Consider the following 20,697-nt stretch of genomic DNA (forward strand, 5'->3'; position numbering starts at 1 on the left):
TGTCATCTCTCCTTCCGTCCTTCTCTTTCAGGTTGAGGCTGAAATCCTAGGTGCACTTTCCTGGGAGTAAGCCCTGTTGAACACAGTGGGACTTAATTATGAGTAGACATGCTGAGGATTGTGCTCTTCTGTATATTACCTGAAGGCTTCTTTTTTTAAACCTGGGCTTCAGACACCATCACTTGTGATGTCCTAAAATTCATCTCTAACTTTTCACCTGTGCTCTACCTGGAACAGTGGTTCTCACACATTTAGCACTGGGACCCACTTTTTAGAATGAAAATCTGTTAGGACCCACCAGAAGTGACATCATCAAGCAGGAAAATTTTTCACAACTCTAGGCTGCAATCCTACCTAGAGTTACCTAGGAGTAAGTCCCATTTACTGTCATTGTTAAAAGAAAATACATAGTAGCTTGTTCAAAGTACAGGTCTGTAACATTCCCCCAATGCAGTCACATGTGTGGTAGCATCAAGTCTAAGATATTAGAAACAAAATATTGAAAAGAGTGGGGACCCACCTGAAATTGGTTCGCGACCCAAAAGGGAAATACTGACCTAGAAAATATTTAGATCTAGCAGATATTCTGCTATTTGCAGAACAGATTTGTCTCTTTAAAACATCCGCGATGGGTATTAAGCAGCAAACGATTAAAAAAGAAAACAAGTTTTGTTTTATTTTTAAGGTCAGGGGGAATCTGGAACTCAGCTGTGTCTCCTCCTCTTGGGCAGAAATCATCACCATCTTCCTCTTGTCCCCCTCCCAAAAAAAACACCATTAGGCAACGGAAGATTTAAGTGATTTCAACGATGGATTAATTAACCAAAGCTTTTGAGGATTAATCGGTGGATTTTAATTGGGGGGGCAGAGTTAAGGGTATTCCTGTTTATTTCTTGAAGTTATTTGGGTCTTGCTGCGTTGGAGATGATGAAAAAAAGAAAACGAAATCAAGGAAGAAGTGGTTCAGCACCCACTCCTCAGTTCCTCAAAAGGCATCTATGTACTGAGGTTTGGGTAATAGGCACTTTTTATTTATTTAGTTAGTTAGTTAACGGGTCGATTGAAAGCCAGATGATTCAGGCTGTAACCCTATCCACGCTTACCGGGAGCAAGCCCCATTGACTATAATGGGACTGACTTCAGGGTAGACATGCAAAGGCTTGGGTTCTCAGGCTGCAACTCTAGCCACACCTACCTGGGAGTAAGCCCCATTGACTATAATGCGATTTACTTCTGAGTAGACATGCATAGGCTTGAGCTCAGAGGCTGCAGCGCTATCCACACTTATCTGGGAGTAAGCCCCATTGATTATAATGGGGCTTACTTCTGAGTAGACATGCGGAGGCTTGGGCTCTCATTCAGGTTAGACTCCTATCCACGCTTACCCGGGAGTAAAGTCCCATTGAACTCAGTGATACTTACTTCTGAGTAGACCTGCACAGGAAGGCGCTGTAAGTCTTATTGAATTCAGTGGGTCTGACGTTTCTGCAGGTTGCCTTTTTCGAAAGAGGAATTTTGTCCTAATAGTTGTCCTCGGCCTCGCCCTCTCCAAAGGGGCTTGCAGGGACCATTTGAAAACAACACATGTAGGCACATCAGACCAAAAGAAGATAAAACAGCGCTCTGAGCTAAGACTCCCCAAAATCTACTCCCCCCCCCCCAAAAAAAGGAGTCAAGGCAAACTCCGAAAGTTAAAGTAACCTTTTCAATCGCACGCAGAAACACGTGTTGAGATGAGAAGGAGTTCTACCATGCAGGAAGGATTCCTCAGCTGACCTTCGAGGAGAGACCATGTCATAGGGGAGAGGTGTGCGGTGGTCCTTCTGGTGCTGATGGATCAAGGCGATGGTCACGATCCGACGTGCGCCTACTCGGAAGCAAGTTGCCTTCACAAGTGCTTGGAAGTTCCTTTTGAAGCGGAGAGATTAATTTTCCAACCAGCGTTGTGTTCGGTGGCGTAGCCAGATGGGGGCAAAGCACTACGTTTCGCAGGGAGCCTCAGCACCAAGAGGAGGGGAAGGGGACGTTTGCACGCTGCCCTGAGGCTCCCTGCAAAACCTAGTGCCTGGCACCCCCTCTAGCTACGCCTCTGTCAACACCCAGCCCAAGAAGACATCCCAGCAAAAGGGGGGGGGGGAGATCCTGCTGGGAGATCGTTGACTATCATGGGATTTACTTCTGAGTAGACACGCTTAGGCTTGGGCAGCAGGACAACTGCGAGAGAATAAATGACTCCGGATGCAGCAAATGCCAAACACGTGCGCCCGCGTTCCCATCCCGTCATTAGGGACAACGTGTGAATTGGGCTGTCAAGCAGCAGTTGCCTGTCACTATTTTCTAGAGAGGGTTTCAACACTGAAGATACATTGTTGGGGGGGGGGGATGGCCCTTCTGAGCGATGCACTCATCTTCCTCTGCTCTGAGCGCCTGGCAGGGGAAGGGACTTGGGTGGGGGGGTGCATTAAGGTGCTGTTTGCTTGTCAACGCAGAGAAAAGGGAGGCAATTAATTGCAACCGATTAATAATTAATCCCTTTTTAAACAGCTTTTACCCCCCTTCCCTTTCCTCCCTCACACCCCGCCCCCCCCCACTCAATGAACCAGAGGGAATTTGGTCTGATAACCCCCCAAAGACCAAATGTCAAGTTTAACCAAATAGTTATTGCTTTATCAAGCCGAGCCTGCAAATAAATTAATCAAAAAGCAGATATGTCCTCGGCAAGCCTCATTTGCCGGTAATGGATGGAGAGGAAGCCCCGCCGATATTATTGCCTGTCATTCAATCTAACAAAGTGAACATTTATTGCATATATATTAAAAATTATCCCTTAATCGAGTGGGGAGTGGGGTGGGGTGGGAGATGCAAGTTATTGGAGTCCTCCCAGAGGTGAGGTCCCCCTTGGATAGAATTTAGGAGGTAGAAGACTTTCTGCTCTCTTCCCCACCCCCCCAAAAAAGAGAAATATATATATATATATATCTGTCTTTGTCATGGCTGGAAAATATCTGGGATTTACTGCATTATTGAGCCGGTTTACTAACTGTCTGCAGATAACCATAAACAGGCTTGGAAACCAGGCATGGAGGCGGTGTTATCCACACACTGGGCCTAGTAAGGCACAGAGAGGGTCATCCATTCCCGCAGGGAATGAGGAGAACCAGGTTCCCTTTGTGGTCCCCCCTTGTGGGTCGCATCATTTTCTAATTAGGCATAAAATTGCCTTCATACACTGCCATCACCGGCTTCATAAACATAACCATTATGGTTCATAAAGGCCCCCATTGTGGCCAGCCCTTCTCAAAATAGACAAGGAGTTTGAGAGGTTCAAGAAAGGAGCCCCTCCTTGCCTGCCTTCACCCTCTTTGTTTCCCCTTTAGAGAAGATGGATGGCCACTGTCATCCAGAATGATGACTTTAGGCTAGGACATTGTCCAAAAGTAAGAATATCTCAGGGAATCATCACAATAATAATAACATGGAGAATTATAGCGTTTTCTTTAGAGGAGACAGCTTGATTCAGGAGGGGAGGGGAAGACTGGAAGTGAACAGGAAGCCTGGATGATTAAGGGGGAGGGGGTTGGTATACTAGGATAAATTAGGGTATACACAATTGGGGTTGTGGGGGGGAATTAGTCAAACATGGAATAAAAAAGGATACACTCAGAGAACTAAAAGACAACTGTAGACCATTTTATAGACAGAAAAGGGCTATTGATTATTGGTGATTGATTATAGGTTTTAAAATGAGCAGAAATTATTCAATATAGGGAACAGGTAGGGCATATCTTAATGTAAATTATCACTACCTTGACATTAAATGTGTGTGTGAGTGAGCAAGCCAGCCAGACACACACTTCAGTGGCGTAGCTAAGGGTTGGCAGGAGGGAACATTACTCCAGGCACCATGCCTTGAGGGGGTGCCAGTGGACCTCACTTCCACATGAGAAGTTGTAGGGTTGCATGCAATTACAAATACAGTTAATGCTAAATGTATCATCTTCAAAAATTTGTGTGATCATCTATATATTCAATGATAAAAGCTGCATAGTGCATGGAGAAGTATTCGGATCTATAAAAAAAACTGAGCACCCTACCCTTTGATTCAATGAAAGGTGGCCTGCACCCCAATGCTGCTAGTTCTTAATTATACTTTTCTTAAAAGGACATTTTGAAATATTTAATTTTTGGTTTAAGGACAGCCCCTCATTCCACCACAATGGCCACAGAGACTGGGAATGAATGAATGAACAGACAGAGAGATATGAATTCATCACTTTACAGTTACAGTCCTCCTCCAGGTGCCACTGCCATCAGAGCTGAAGAGGTTGTTCATTAAGGGCAGGACTTGATGGGAGGCACCAGCATGTAGAAACTCCTTCCCTTTAGAGGCTCATCAAGCTCCCATTCGGCTTTCTTTTAGGTAGTTAGTGAAGACTTTTGGTTTTTCCATAAGGCTTTTGGTGTGGAGTGAAGGTATATGTTTGGGTACTGTGTATTATTTTATTGCTCAGTTGGTGGTTGTTTTATATTGTTGCTACACAATCAGATTATCTTTTTGCTTGTTGCTTTATGCCTTGGGGGTTACTGTAAATTCCTTTGTGCTGTAAAGCACATGATATGTGGAGTACATTTAGACCAGTGTTTCCCAACCTGGGGGTCCTGACCCCCCAGGGCAGGCATTCACGTTTGATTTTGGGATGCTGTCCCCTTAGGGTGCAATCCTAACCAACTTTCCTGCACTGACATAGCTGTGCCAATGGGGCATGTGCTGCATCCTTAAGTTGGGGGGCAGTCATAGAGGCCTCCTCAAGGTAAGGCAATGTTTGTTCTCTCACCTCAGAGTTGCACTGCCCTTACCTTCGTGCCAGAAAGTTGGTTAGGATTGCGCCCTTAAGGACCCATGGTCCGGCACTTCCAGGTTTTGCTGCCACCAATCACAGGTAAGTAAAAAAAAAAAAAGATTTTTTTATTTACCCAGATTTGGTGGCAGCAGCAGCAGTTAATCTTGGAAGTGCCTTCACTAACATCACCTATGGGTCCCCAGTCGAGTCACTACCCTCCTTAAAGGGGTAGCACCTGACAGAAGGTTGGGAACCACTGATTTATACTGTATACTCCTTGGGGTAAAGACTTGTTTTTTTGTTTTGCTTGTGTAACTAAAGGACACTCATGCTTAATTTCTAACAAGATAGATCATGTGAATCCACATCTATTAGGAAACAGATGACCACTCCAAACCACTTTCTGATTTGGAGACCCTTTCCCAATCTTGATGCATGAGGATTTTTTGTATTTATTTGAAAATGAACTCTGCACCTGCTCAGAGATCCCTTAATCTATTCTTCCTAATATGTTTTAGGGTTAAGCCCTGACAATGAAAACAGACATAGAGAATGGACTCTGGCATGAATGGAGCTCACAATGACTCTATGTAGACTGTTGATGATCTTGTACTTTTCCTAGAGCAACTCCACAGTCAGAGACAATATACTGGGTTATGCTGCTAAAACTAGGGAGTCCAGTGTCTATTTCTTGCTCAGTTCCTACAAAGTTTGTTCATTTGCTCAGAGGGAGGCAAAGGAAGAAGGCAGCTCTATTACAAGCAGTGAATGAATGTCCACGGGAATCATTCCTTCCAGGCCTTGGCCAGGCCAAGTCCTGCTGGGAGCACAAGCACTAAGTGGATGGAGATGGATGGAGTTGCTCAATCCCTGTGATATGGTGTCAGGCCTGGGACAATTACTGTCTCCTGGAGGCTGCTGGACAGACTGGACTGCCACTGACCTCAGTGTGCTGGCCCACTGGCAGCCCCAAGGAGTTTTTCCCCCTGCAAATTGCTGGTTTGACTTTACAATAAGCTGATTTGACATAAATAACTCCCATGCTGTGTCTACGCTTGCGTGACCTCCTGACCTGGGATGGAGATACTCTTGCCTTTCACATCTAGGCACTGAGCCTATTGGAGCTTTCAGGATATAGCCATTTTTAATATATATATTTAAATTGCACATTAATTTACAGATTCAGGACAGAACCAAGCCACAGTTAAATTCTTTGACATTCTATACGTTTCAATTGGAGAGAGAGAAACACGTGTAGAGCAATCCAACTGGGACAGCAAGGGATGGAGGTGAGTTAATGCAGTGCAGTTATCCACCTTCAAGTTGTGTTAAGGCTAGCAATGAGTATGAAGGGATTAGATCATCTGCTTCGTGGAAAAGAGGGAGTAGGAGAAAGAGGGATATCATGAAGGTATTATAGCAGGGAATGCTTAGCTTAGAGGCAGCCACAGAGAATGACCAGAGTCATTCAAATGATTAGGGGACCTTTAGAGCAGAAGACAATAGAACAGGAAGAACAAAGATTTATGAGTGGAAAATAAAGGCAGAGAAGGGGAAGCAAGGTAGTGGAGAGCTTTAAAGGTAAGGACCAAAGAGTCCTTATGAATGCAGAAGGGGCTGAGAAGCCAATAGGGATTTGACAAAAGGCACTGCATGGTTTGAACAAGGAGAGAGGGGAACGATTTTGATAATGGAGAGCTGGATAAAGGTAAGATGACTAAAGTTAATACAGGGAAGATCAGAGGAACGTCACTCTGGAAAGACAAGACCCCCAAGAACTCATTCCCTGCTGGAGCAGGTCTGCATGTTACCTTTTCAGCCTCTACATGTCGAAATTGAATGCATCCAAATCCACATCTCAGTCTTGCACATAATCATGTTTTCTTGGGTCTGTATATATTTGCTTTGGTGTACACAGTTGGGGTTATGTCTAGTTCAGTAGCGTAGCCAGAGGGGGGAAACCGCAGTCAGTATAGCAGGTGCTGCAGTGTGCGGTGTAAGAGGCTCCCCACTTGCTGTTGGAGCCATTTGGGGCAGCACATTTTGGGCAACACATATTGCCATCTCTGCCCCAAAGGTGAGTGGAAGGGGCCACCTACACGGCATGTGCTTACCATGCCCTTCTTTACGGCTATGCTACTAAGTAGTTTACTGGTATGCTGGACGTCCTAGCAAAGAATACTCCCCATCAGTGATCCAAAAGGCTAACATAGACCCAGTGCTACAGCCAGTGCAGCACCATCCCTGCACCCCTCGCTGTGGCCTTTCCTCCTTTTCTTCTGTCCCTGGCGTTTGTCTTCCAATCTGAGCGACCCGGTTGCTGCTGCTGCTGACCTCCTCGGGGGCTCTATTGCTGAGGGAATGTTGACTCTGACGCTGTCTCCTTGTCTGCCTATTGGGAGCCGGCAGATTTATGGATTTTTGATATTAAATTCTTGCCATCATTAAGCCTGCTCTCCTGTTGACTTTCATTGACCCCCTGCCCTTGGTTGTCCCCTCCTACCTCATCCTTTTTCCCCTATTGAAGCCCAATCTCATTTTTTCCCCTCCTTGTCTATTGTGGCCTCCTAGTTGACTGCTGTTCCTAATGGCCTGTGCTTGTTTGTTCTGTTCTTGAACTTGGTGGGGGTCACAGAGTCTAGGCCTGAGCTACCCTCTGCCTGCCTTCCTCCCTCAATCCCTAGCTACCAACTTCCTAATGACTTAAACAAACACCTCCCACCCCCCACCCCCCACTAATGATCCCCCAGGCTCCCCTCTGCTCTTTTGGGGGTTTTGTTCAGCTACAGCCCTGGCTCAGCCTACTGACGCCTTGGCCTTCCTGACCTGAGCCATCAGCAGGCCTTCCCTTGCCTTGTCCAGTTCCCCCTGGGCCAAAGGCCAACCCCGTGGGAGCCTTGCATGCCACCAGCTGCCTTGAGGTGACACCCCAGTCACAAAAGGAGGAACTCTCTGCTTGCAGGCCAATGAATGTGCCCATTGATCTTGTTTCCCCCCAGTGATGCGTGTTTATTTTTTTTGTTCCTTACCCCGTTTACATTGCCATATGGAAGAGAAAAGGAAGCAATCGCCTCCCATCTCCGGAAAGATTGGCTCTCTTCCTCTCACATCTTGGGTGTCTGTTCAGTATCACTGGAGCCAATTTCTTTCTCTCTGCCACTGCCAGAGCTGCTTGATGGAGTTTTCGATTCCTCCCTTGCTTGCCTGCCTGTGCATTTGTGGCCCAGAGGTCCCTTTCCAAATGGATACTAATTGCAGGGGCTGCATGCTGCTTGGCTGCCGCAATTGCCCCCAGGGCTCCCAGGACCTGCTCTTCAATGGCTTAATTGACAAGGGCTTGTCTCTAGTTAGGAGCAGCTGGTCCAACCCATTGGCACATCAGGGCCAGCTTAACACAGCAGCCTGACTTAGCCTGGAGGAGGAGAGGGGGGGAAATAATAGGGGGGTGGAGGGAGAAGGTTAATCCTGGTTAAAATGAAGAAAGATTTATAGTTGGCTCCTTCAAGGGTAGATAGCAAGAGGCAGCTCCCAAGACTTTTTTTTATTTATTTATAAAGAGAACTTTCATTCATCAAACACCAGGTCCTAGCAACATGGCCACATTCTAGCTTTTATAAAGAAAAGGAAGCCAGCACCTTCAGCCAGTAGGCAGGTGAACATCATAGTCTTTGTAAATACCCTAGGTGAGACAGAAAGACCATGGCTCTGTCACTGATCAATTCTTGTCCCACGCTTACTTGCCTATTTATTGTCTGGGGTGAAAGTAACAGGGTATGGTCCAGTATGGAGTACCAGCATACATTCCATGCATGAAATGCCAAACTACCATGGAATCAGTGGCATAGCCTGCACTATGTTTTGCAGGCACCTGAATGTGCTGCTCTAGCAGTCCCTCCCCTTTGAAGCCATTCCGGTCAGTGGGAGCAAAATGAAGGCATTTACCTCCATTTTGTTCCCATCACCCAAAATAGCTTGGAAGGGGAGGGGGAGGAGCCGCTTGCTTGGCACATTCAGACACCTGCAGAACTTAGTGCTTTGCCCCCCCTCTAGCTATGCCACTGATTCCATGGTGGTTTGGCAGTTCAGCTATATAGAGTATAAACTTTAAAGGACATTTTGGCCTGTGCTCTCAAAATGTTGTCAGGAGACATATGGGCAGATGTCAGGCTCCCATGGAAGCCCTGCTCCTTCATTGATGAAGGCAGTCTGTAAAGTTTCAATTGTGAGGTAAAAGCACTCTGTATGTGCTCAGAGCACTCTATTATATAATGTTGCTTTATATTTGTTTCTTTGAAGAAGGGACCTGGTCTCTAGTGGAAGAGTGTGCTGCTAAATGGGCAGGACTAAAGAACAAGGGATAGGACCAATCCTACCCAAATTTCTAGCACTGGTGCAGCCTCAGTGCAGCACCAAGGTAAGGGAACAATGTTGCCTTGCCTTGAGGAGGTCTCCATGAATGCCAGCCCACTGCAGGTTGCCATGTGTGCTTCATTGGCATGGCTGCATTGGCCCTGGAAAGATGGAGAGGATTGGGCCCTAAATGTTGCCTTCTTGGGGCTATTCAACACTTTTGTGAGGAGTTGGCTAGGAGCCTTTGCTAAATGCTAGAAGACAAGTTGTAGTTTCATGGTGATTGCAAAACAGAGGATCAGGAAAGGGGAGAATATGTATTTTGAGCCCTCACTTTTTCTGCATTGCTGTTTGCCATAAGAAATTACTAATTTGAAAATAATGTAAAACTCATTCAGTGATACATCATTATATTTTATTTTATTGAAAAAGAAAAGCCAAAGTTATATATTCCCATACAGTGCCTAGCACCCTGCGGGTAGGAAATAGTGGGAAGTAACAACAATTTGGTACAATCCATCCAATGGGAGAGCTTAAAATTGCAATCCTGTAGGTATACTTGCGAATAAACCCCATTGAGCTCAATGGAGCTTATCATGGAGCAAACATGCTCAGGACTGGGACTGTAAGGTTGCAGTCCTATCACATTTACTTAAGTCCCTTTGAATTCAGTGGGATTTGTTTCCAGGTGAAGAGGTATAAGGATTTAACTGAGCAGCATGTGCTGAACTGCCACTAAAATGAATGAGACTTCAGTTAAGAGTGCCTAACATTGGTTGGATTATGCCCAGTGCCCTTTTCCTCTTAGAACTAGATGCTGTTTTTCAACCTTCTGTTTAATATTTGATTTTAACATGAGAGTTGCTTCTTTTTTCTTTTCTTTTTCTTTCCTGTGATGGTTAGTTAGCATTTTACAAAGCCAGCATGGCTGAAAAGCTGGGTTTTGTTGTCCCCATGTGTGGGAAATCACTGGGACATTCACCCACTTTGCCCCCATGTGAATAAGGATAATGGTTTTGGGGATCCTCATTGAAATTTGAAGTTTTCTTAAACAGAAATTCCCTAACTTTTGCTCATTTTCTCCACTTTTTTTCCACCCTGCAGGAACAATGCCAACATTGAAGCCCTCGGTTGGAGTCTGCACAGTTGGAGATCTTTGGTGCCATTTTAGACATCTTTGGATTTCATCAATCAAACTGACTGCAATTTTCCATAAAACCCCCTGAATTTGGGTCAGAAAGTGGGCAAAGCAGATAAAGATCATTGGAGCTGTCTTATGAGATGATAAATAGATAGCCTTTCAGGCCAACAATGCGCGAAAGTGCATTTTTTTCCCTTTTTGGTAATTCACCCACAAATGGATTTGAATGCAGTGAGTCTAAACAATTTCTCCATGTTTTCCCATGGTTTAGAAGATATCTTCGCAGACTTGTCAATAGTAACTTCACCCCCTTTCCCCACAGAGTTAACCAATACATTTTTTTCCAGAATACAGAAAAGTCCTCCCCTCCACTTCTCATCCCTTCAGGAATCAAAACAAATAATAGGATATTTTTCCTTACCCTGCACATAAAGAGACTGTAGGAAGCTGGTGCATACAGTTCCATTCTAAGTCCCACTGATGGTTGGCATGAGTGACTTATAGCTTTAACACAATAGGTTATGTAGGGTTAATTTTAAAGCAATTGCAATCAGCCTTGCTCTTGAACTTGATGAATGATCATTTAAGGGAGATGAACTGAAGGGGAACCTTAAAAGTAAGCCACAGCTGTATTCACGACCCATTTTACAGGAGTATCTTCAGGGGGCTGAAGTGGATGTAAATCAGAGTGTGGGTCCTATACACAAATATTTGGAAGCACATACATACTTGGGAGCAAGCCCCATGGAATACAGTGAGATTTGTTTCTGAGTAAAGATGAATCTGCTTCAACTGTTGGCTGCACATCTATGCACTTTAGATTAACTAGCATGTAGATTCAGCTGATATTCAGAGAAAGAATGTCCTACTAGAGTTGCCAGCTTGTGAAGTGAAACTACTGTTAATGGGGATGAAGAGAGAGAGAATGTGTGTGTTCTGGTCAGCTGGCAACCTGAGAGCTTAGGAATCACTTTTATCCACGATCAAGACCCCAACAAGGCTGCCTGTGACAATAATTGGATATTTTGTGTGAGTGGGGATGAAAACAGAGCTCAAATTCTGTTTTATTCTTGCAGAAAAATGAATGGTTTTAAAGGTGCATTTCTCATTATTTGACATGTTACCACCTTTCAACCAGCTGTTCTCTTGTTTCAGTAATACCAGATGTAATGTTGTACACTTGGAGGAAAATTTGCTTCCATCTGGATACTTGGAGGAAGGGAAACTTCCACCAGGAATGCCATTTAGGGAAGTGATAAATTTCCCCTGGTTTTAGACCGGCTGTGTTTATTCTTCCTGAGCATCTATATTTTGGGCCCCCTAGCTGGTTCAAGACACTGATTAATGTTGCAACCAATTTAAATGTACCACATTTGCACTCCAAAGGCACAAATCCCTTTACTTAAAATGTGACTATTTGGTCTGTGTTGATAATGTTGCTCTAATGAGATGTTAAAAATAACCAACACAAATACTCTTAAATATTACTTTGTTGCAACTAAATCTTGACTTTATCTAAGAGTGGACTTAAACCTCCAGAGGATCAGGCCTCCCTCAGTTTAAATCTCTTTGCTGTGTGCTACAAAAGATTGAAATGTCATCCGTGGTGTTCATGAGAATATATCCCAATGAGAACCTTGCATCTTCCTTTGATTGTGTATGCAGTATGTTAGTTGAGCACACTAGGGGCACAATCCTAACCCCTTATGTCACTACTTTCCAGCACTGGCACAGCGGTGCCAATGGAACATGTGCTGCATCCTGCAGTTGGGTTTCACTCACGGAGGCCTCCTCAAAGTAAAGGAATGTTTATTCCCTTACCTCAGAGCTGCATTGCCCTTATGTCAGTGCTGGAAAGCACTGACATAAGGGGTTAGGAGTGTGCCCTACATCACTACCAGCCCTATCCACGATCCAGTTCTGTTGCATTTAAGCTCCTCAACTTACCATGTACTTCTGCTTAATGGACTTGTGCATGGGTATATATAGGGCAATGGGTAACAGCATCCCAAAGAGTAAAATGTATGCACAGTTAATGCATATGAAGCCAGTCAATAAAAAGTGGAATTGTAACCATTGTATTTGATTTTAATTCAGCAATCTTTCTTGGCTTTTGTATGGCTGAAGGCAGGGGTGACATCAGGGCTTGGCCAGGTCAGGCAGTGGCTAAGGACCCCTGTTTATTGGAGGGCCTATTTGACCAGGCTTACACCTGAAACCTCAGTAACAGTGCCATCAAGGGACACAATTTTGCTAAAGAACTCCCAGCAATCTGGTACCAACACTGGCTTAAGGTCACCATCATTGTCCCATTTTCAGAAGAAGAAATGAATGTGTGTACCAGGCAGTGGCATTGCTAGGGGGATACGGACCGCACTGGGTGACACATACAGTGGGAGTGACACCACTATTCACCAAAAAATTTTAAATGTTGGTATTTTTAATAATAGCATCATGTTATGTATTAATTGATATGTAATTTCATGCAGAATTCAATGAAAGAAACCACGTTGAAATATCTTTATTCTATCAAAAATTATAGCCAAAAAACCCAGAAGGAGCAGGGTTGCCCTGCCTATTACATGGAAGAAGGTCCATCACAGAGGTGATGCTGTGGCCTCCCGCACTGGGTGATGCAAACCCTAGTGACGCCACTGGTACCAGGTCATGATGACTGGCAGCTGTATATGCAAACTGAGCTCATTCAAAAGTAATGCATTTTAGCTTGGTAGGGTTTTGATTCACACACGTAAATCATGTGCTGCAGTCATGAATGATGACCATTCATGTGTGAATTGGCCCTGACTAATATGCTCTGCACTGTTCTGTAGTAAACTGAGGGGTGGACCCAATTCTCCTTTTCCCAAGCTCGCTCCTTGTCTTATGGAACTAAGGGCCTTCTCTCAAAGAATGCTGGGGACTATTCCACAGATTCGAACAGCTATGTTGCTGTTCTGTCTTGCCGGCTCCTCTTTTGTTTCCTAACTGTACCACCAGAAACCAAAAAAGAATGGAAATGGCTTTCCTGGAACCCAGGACAGAGTTTGGATCTTCCTAATTTCCTGACAATCTTCATTATACCTCAGAAGAGAAGCTTCACACACATTTCTCTTTCCCCATTGACACAATCTTATTAAATTAAAGGAGCTTTGGTGGACAGCAACGGTTTCATCCTAAACAAATTCCCTGTGAAATGCATACCCCTTGATTTCAAGCAATATAATTTCCAAATAAATGCATGAAGTTGAGTTTCTAGCCAAAACTACAATCCTAGGCACCTGTACTTTGGGAGTACGTCCCAGAAAAAATGCCACAGGGGCCACAAGCAAAACACTTAACTGTTTAAGAGTTCCCTGTGTGCTTCAATGGGTAAGCAGAGCTACTACGTAAGTAGGCTGAGGTGCACATAGAATTAGGGTACCAGGTGCACTGCTGGTGCGCTCTCAGAGTCACAACTAGAGTGGAGATTGAGGAGCTCCTGCTCTAGGTGCTATGTAAAGGGGGTGCATGACTGTCCCAGGCTCCTCCCTAGTTACAGAGAAGTTACTGGCAGCTTCACGCCCCCTGTTCCTTCTCCTGTGAAGGTTCCCCTCCAAGAGGACCCTGTACAGGAGAAGGAACAGAAGCAGCTGCAGCAAGCGCCCCTCCTCTGGGGAGAACCCAGAAGTTATGGCACATGAGCTCATGTGACATTGAGACATCACTGTGTTGGGTCATGTCAAGTTGAGACATCACTGTGTTGGGTGCTGGAGCAGTATGTTACACCTCTGCTAACTACACACAAATGTGTCAACATATGCCCTATATTCATGACAAATGAACAGGTGCCATGCTTACACAGACAAGCACTACCTATGCCCACCGTCTATGCTATTTGGGCTTAATGTTTCATTTAACACAGTGAGACAGATTTTGAGGAAGCAGACAGAAGATCAGAGATGGCACACTGTCCTCTGGTCATTCCAGTTGAACTGAAATGAGCATGGTATTATGTAGCACTCTGGCTTCCTCCTGCCCACTCACACAGTGGGAAAGAGAGGGTTCACATGTATTGTATCAAGGTGCTTTCATGCTTCTAAGGAAGGTGAAAGGAAGAAAATTGCTTTCATGCTTCTAAGGAAGGTAGGTTGGCTTTGGCTGTTGGTTCTCACTCTGGTTAGTCATGATGAGATCATCATCTGGAAGTGACTTGCTTACACCCCAATTTTACATGCATTTACTTGGAAGCTGGTCCCATTGCATTCAACAAAATTTCCCATGCTATACAGCAACAGATCTCCCTCTCCTTTAGTCTAGCTTTTAGTAATCCAACAATGCTAAGTGCTAAATACGATCAGTTAATGGATAGTACTGTAACCCGTGACCTGCAGAATGCAGCTTCCTCTTGAGCATCTGGTGAAAGCTGCTCTTACCATTAATTGCATTTTGTAACCTAAGCTGAGATAGATTTCCAGCTCTGAAGAAGTTCGGGAAAATATCATTTCATTGAACTTCCTCTTCTCTCTCATTCCAGGGCAATGTCAATCACAGCAACGTTTGGCTTGCCAAAATAATAAAATGTATTTTAAAAGCATAGTACAGAATGCAAGAGATAAAAAAGCATGTTTATATATCTATGTTATTATAGCAAAAATTGAAGAAAAATAGCTTGATGAGCCTCACTGATAAGGTAAACCCATTTGGGTACAATCTTATCCCCTCTCTGCGAAAACAGCAATTTAATATTGTTAAAGCAGGTAAATAAAACCAGTTCTTCTTCTATCATCATCATCATCATCATCATCATCATTTTAGAATGCCTTTGAAGATGAGTAGTGATAACCTGAAATTTGATGCAAGTGGTAATAGTTTCACAGTGTTTCTCAAACTTTTAGCACCAGGACCCATTTTTTAGAATGAGAAGCTGTTAGGATCCACCAGAAATGATGTCATGACCGGAAGTGGCATCATCAAGTAGGAAAATTTCTAACAATTTTAGGCTGCAATCCCACCTGCACTTACCAAGGAATAAATTCCATTTACTATCCTTGGTAAAAGCATATACATAGTAGCCTGTTAAAAGTACACAGCTATAACATTTCCCCAATGCATTCACATACAATGGTAGTATCAAGTTGAATACAGGTATGCGCTGCTTAACAACCATTCACTTAATGATGGGCCGCATATACGTATGATGGTGGTCAAAGCACAATAAAGATGCTCTTAATGAGACAATCCTGTCTCCCATAGTCTGCAGCAGAGTGTCTGTTTACACAACAGAGAGGCTCTTAATGCAAAGAAGAGGCAATCTACCTCCAGGAGTCTGTACAGCCAGTTAGCATCTGGCAGGGACTGTCTATTTGCACAACAAAGGCACTAGTGGGCTGTGAGATACAGGAAGCTGGACTAGATGGGCCTATGGCCTGATTCAGTGAGGCTGTTCTCATGCTCTTATGTAGATTGTTCTGAATGTTCACTTAACAACCTAACTGCATAACAATGGGGATAAGAGAAAGTATCCTGTTAAGTGGCGCATGCCTGTATATTAAAAATAAAATATTGAAATGAATGGGGACCCACCTGAAATTGGCTTGTGACCCACCTAGTCCTGACCCACAATTTGAGAAACACTGGTTTAACAGATTCTTAGTACTGCTGAAGACCAGATTGTATAGTTAGGCAATATCCTTAAAGCTTACATCGTTCCCAGGAAAAGAAGCCAGATGCTTGTAGAACAAGCTGATGATGCCATCGAGATCATGCCCTTGGCATTAATGTGATGACATTTCCTAAGCTCTACTGAAGATTCTGTCTCCTGATTAAACATGGAGGCTCCCATCTCTCCTTCATACATTTATTTGGCAGCCCCCTATCTGGAACTGATCTGGGTTTTGAAGCAAGATGTGTAGTGGTTCTGGAATTGGACTGCTGGGGCCATATCAGGGGGAAAATGGCCTCTGAAGGATCGTGTATACTGCATGGATGAACTGGAGCCTGTCAGCACACACACACATTCCCACTGGAGGTTGCATTCCCACATGTAGTTACAAAGTCCTCATTGAGTTGAGTGAGACTTGTTTCCAACTAGCCATTTGCAGGCCTGGGCTTTGTGCCTTGGGGTTGCATCAGTGGGAGCAGACTAACTTCCAAAGAAAATGAAACAGCAGCAACAACAAACTGTTAATACATTGATGGTCCATTCTCATTGGCAATCTTTCCAATATGGCCCACACTCACACTATATTTTTTGGTCTAGTGCGACTGTAGTATAATAATATTTTTATTAATTTTTCTATAATTTTAATATATAATTATACATTAAATTATAATTATTATTATATATTATATGATTTTACACACACACACACACACACACACACACACACACACTGTTGTTGTTATAGTGAGGATGATGATGATGATGGGGGGCCTTAGGTGTCACCCAAAACCCCAAGGCCGCAGCACAGGTGAATTGTCATCATTTGGATGAATTGGCTGGAGCCTGCAAAAAGCCTGGCTGGGCCCCTACAGGAGGCTGAGGACCCAATCCTAGGCATGTCTACTGAGAAGTCAGTCCCACTGTAGTCAATGGAGCTTACTCCCAGGTAAATCCCAACCAGGTCTACTCAGAAGTAAGTCCTATTTGTTCAATGGGGCTCGCTCTCAGGAAAGTGTGGTTAGGGTTGCAGCCCAAGCCTATGCATGTCTACTGAGAAGTCATAAGAACATAAGAACAGCCCCACTGGATCAGGCCACAGGCCCATCTAGTCCAGCTTCCTGTACCTCACAGCGGCCCACCAAATGCCCCAGGGAGCACACCAGATAACAAGAGACCTCATCCTGGTGCCCTCCCCTGCATCTGGCATTCTGACATAACCCATAAGTCAGTCCCGCTGCAGTCCATGCGCCTTCCTCCCAGGTAAGTGCGGCTGGGCTTGCAGCCCGAGTGGCGGAGCCAGCCTTGCTCCTTCTCTCCGGGCGACTCCCCGCGCATGCTAATCAGCGGTGCCCGGCAGCGGCGCGCCCTGGCTGGGGCACTCGGTGCCACTCAGGCCGGCGGGGGGCTCGCGGGTCGCTCAAAGCCCCTTTTCAGCGGCGCCGCGGGCTGCCCTGCGGAGGAGTCTGGAGCCGCATAATGGCGCTTTATGCAGCCGGCCCAGCTGGATGCGGAGCCTGCCCGGCGGAGTGGCGGAGAGCCCCAGCCAGGAAGAGCAGGACGCCAGCAGCAGCGCAGCCGGGCGCCCCCTGCTGCAGCTCGGAGCGGGGCAGGGTTGGCGGAGTCTTGTAGGAGAGCTGGCTGGTTGTCACCTGGAGGCCTCCCTGCAGAGTCCACCTGCACACAACACACCACACCAGAGCCAGGGGACGGCCACTGAAACCGGGAGAGTTAGAACAGACAACAGGAAATATTTCTTGACCCTGCATGGAATTGGCCTGTGGAACTCCTTGCCACAGGGGGCACTGATGGCGCCTGGCCTAGAGGCCTTTAAAAGGGGTTTGGACAGATTTCTAGAAGAAAAGTCCATCGCAGGTTGCAAACCATGACGAGTTTGCACAACCTTCTGGTTTTAGAAAGAGGCTACTGCAGAATGCCAAATGCTAGGAAGGGCACCAGAATGCAGGTCTCTTGTTGCCTTGTGAGAACAGCTGGTGGCCCAGTGTGGCCAAATACAATGGAGGACAGAGTGCCTATACTTAACTCTTGCATGGAAGAGGGAATTTTGGCAGATGCAGCACAACATGGAAGGGTTTAAAACGCTGTACCTTCCAAAATTCCCTCTTCCATACAGTGGTTAAAGGGATAGGCACTCTCCTCCATTATGTCTGGTCACCTTGAGGAAGCTGGATTACATGGGCCTTCGGCCTGATCTAGCAGGGCTCTTCCTATGCTCTTACACCAAAGCATCTTCCATGGGTGAGTTCAGAAGTAATGTTTCCAATGCCTTTAAAAGAGGATTGAACAGATTTCTAGGATAAAAGTTCATCACAGGTTACAAGCCACGATGGGTATATGCAGCCTCCTTGCTCTAGAAGCAGGCTATCTCTGAATGGCAGCTGCAAGAGAGTAGCAACAGGACCAGATATCTAGTTGACTTGTGTGCTTTCTGAGGCATCTGGGGGGGGGGCGGCACTGTGAGATACAGTAAGCTGAACTACATGGGCCTTTGGCCTGATCCAGCAGGGCTCTTCTTATATTCTTAGACAGTTTTCTGTGTGTTTGCTTTTGTTGTTGTTTTAAATTATATTCAGGAACATTAAATTATGCCATCAGCGTGTGGTTGGTCTGTGGAACTCTTTGCCACAGGATGTGGTGATGGCATCTGGCGTGGACACCTTTAAAAGGGGATTGGACAAGTTTCTGGAGGAAAAATCCATTACGGGTTACAAGCCATGATGTGTATGTGGAACCTCCTGATTTTAGAAATGGGCTATGTCAGAATGCCAGTGCAAGGGAGGGCACCAGGATGAGGTCTCTTGTTTTCAGGTGTGCTCCTTGGGGCATTTGGTGGGCCGCTGTGAGATACAGGAAGCTGGACTAGATGGGCCTATGGCCTGATCCAGTGGGGCTGTTCTTATGTTCTTACCTGCAATCTGAATTAGTGGTCCCATTCAAGGATGTTGCTGTTTGGGTGAGCTATGCTGGAGACCGAGCACTTCCCTTTTTAGAAAATAACTGCTTGGCCTTTAGTGAATAGGGTAGAAAGAATAGGGGAATAAATAAGATCAGCATGAATATTGGGGGTCAGATTCTCCCACAGATTACATTTCATGTTACAAACTGGCATATGGAAGAATTCAATTTTGTTTCACATTTGATATGTGCTTGTAGCTATCTGAAGATTTCAAAATCTGAAATCTATATTTGATCTTTCAGTGGAACGTTCCATGTGGGAAGGGGATAAATATCACTTTCTGGTACAACAGTGCTGAGTGCAGAGTCTGAGTTTTGTGCCTCTCTCTCTCTCTTAAACAAGTGTTATTCCCAGAAAACACACAACTGAATAAATTTTGTAAGGAAAATAATGTGGCAGTAATTTTCAAAATGGATTGTTAAGTACTCTAGTACTCTAACAAGCAGGAAAAATGAAATTAGGAGGTGGTTTCTCACTCAGATTTCAAATGTGTGCAGTATTTTATTTTTTTATTTTTCATATTTTTATACTATCCTTCCTCTAAGGAGCTCTGGATAGTGTTGTACATAGTTCCTCCCCTTCTTTTCTCCTCACAACAACCCTGTGAGGTGGATGAGGCTGAGAGATAGTGACATACTCATGGTCACCCAGGAAGTTTCATGGCTGAGGGGGATTTGAACCTGGATCTTCCAGGTCTAAGTCCAGTTCCCAAACCACTATACCATCTTGACTCTCAGTATGTCAAATTTTATGCTATTAAAAAAAAAAAATCACTCCTGCCTTTCTAGTGAGCAAAGCAGGTGTCTGAGCTATTTCCTTGTGCAAGAAAACCTTCAGATAGTTTGTGCTTCACAAGTCGGACCTGTATCTTGTCTTGTTTCCCTTAATGCAGGCATTCTTAAACTTTATGCTATTGCAACTCCCCAAAAATAACTGTGACCTCTCCACGCCACTGACTTGTGCTAGACTCGCCAACATAAGCCAGCTCATCCCATCCGCTCTCCCACATGGTGTGGGAGGGGAAGGGCAGGTAAGCAGATGACAGTCACCAAGTGGACAACCATTCATGTAAAAATATTTTAAATTTAGTTCTTCAGAGCTCTGCAACCCCCTTGGAACTGTGACTCAACTGGGGGGTGACAACTCACATTCACACACCTGCCTTAAGGACACCCAAAATTCTCTGAGGCAGCTACCATACTTCAGGGTAAGGTAGTCTTTGACATTTTCTCATGAGAGCATGGATGAGGATTGGAAGCGGAGGTAGACTCAGGAATGATGAATGGATTCCTGCTTGCAATACTTGGTTGCCTATCTAATCCTGACAGCATACTTTAATACATGTTTGGCGCAAGATTCCACCTATTTCCTCCATTTTAATGAATCTACAATAAGAAGCAACATCTGATTTCATATTCTCTAATACGATTTAGTATAAAGCTACACCAACATACTTATGAGAAGTGTGTGGGTGGGTGGGGGGCTACTTGCTTACCACTTTTCAACCAGCAGGTCTAGTGGATAAAGTAAGTTTATGGCTCTGGATATGTTTAGCCTGCTTTTCTGCCCTAAAGGAGCAGTCAGCCATGCCAGGAAATAAGCAATTTGCCTTGGGATATGGTTAAATATCTGCCCTCAGAAGTCTTGTTGCATGTGTGAATGAACAATAGCTGATCAAAGTCGGAATGTTCCTAATGACAGAACTTTTTAATGAGTTAGTTCATATGCTCAGCAGTGATTCATTATGAGC

Source organism: Tiliqua scincoides, chromosome 6 (genome assembly GCF_035046505.1).
Source record: "Tiliqua scincoides isolate rTilSci1 chromosome 6, rTilSci1.hap2, whole genome shotgun sequence".
NCBI lineage: Eukaryota > Metazoa > Chordata > Lepidosauria > Squamata > Scincidae > Tiliqua > Tiliqua scincoides.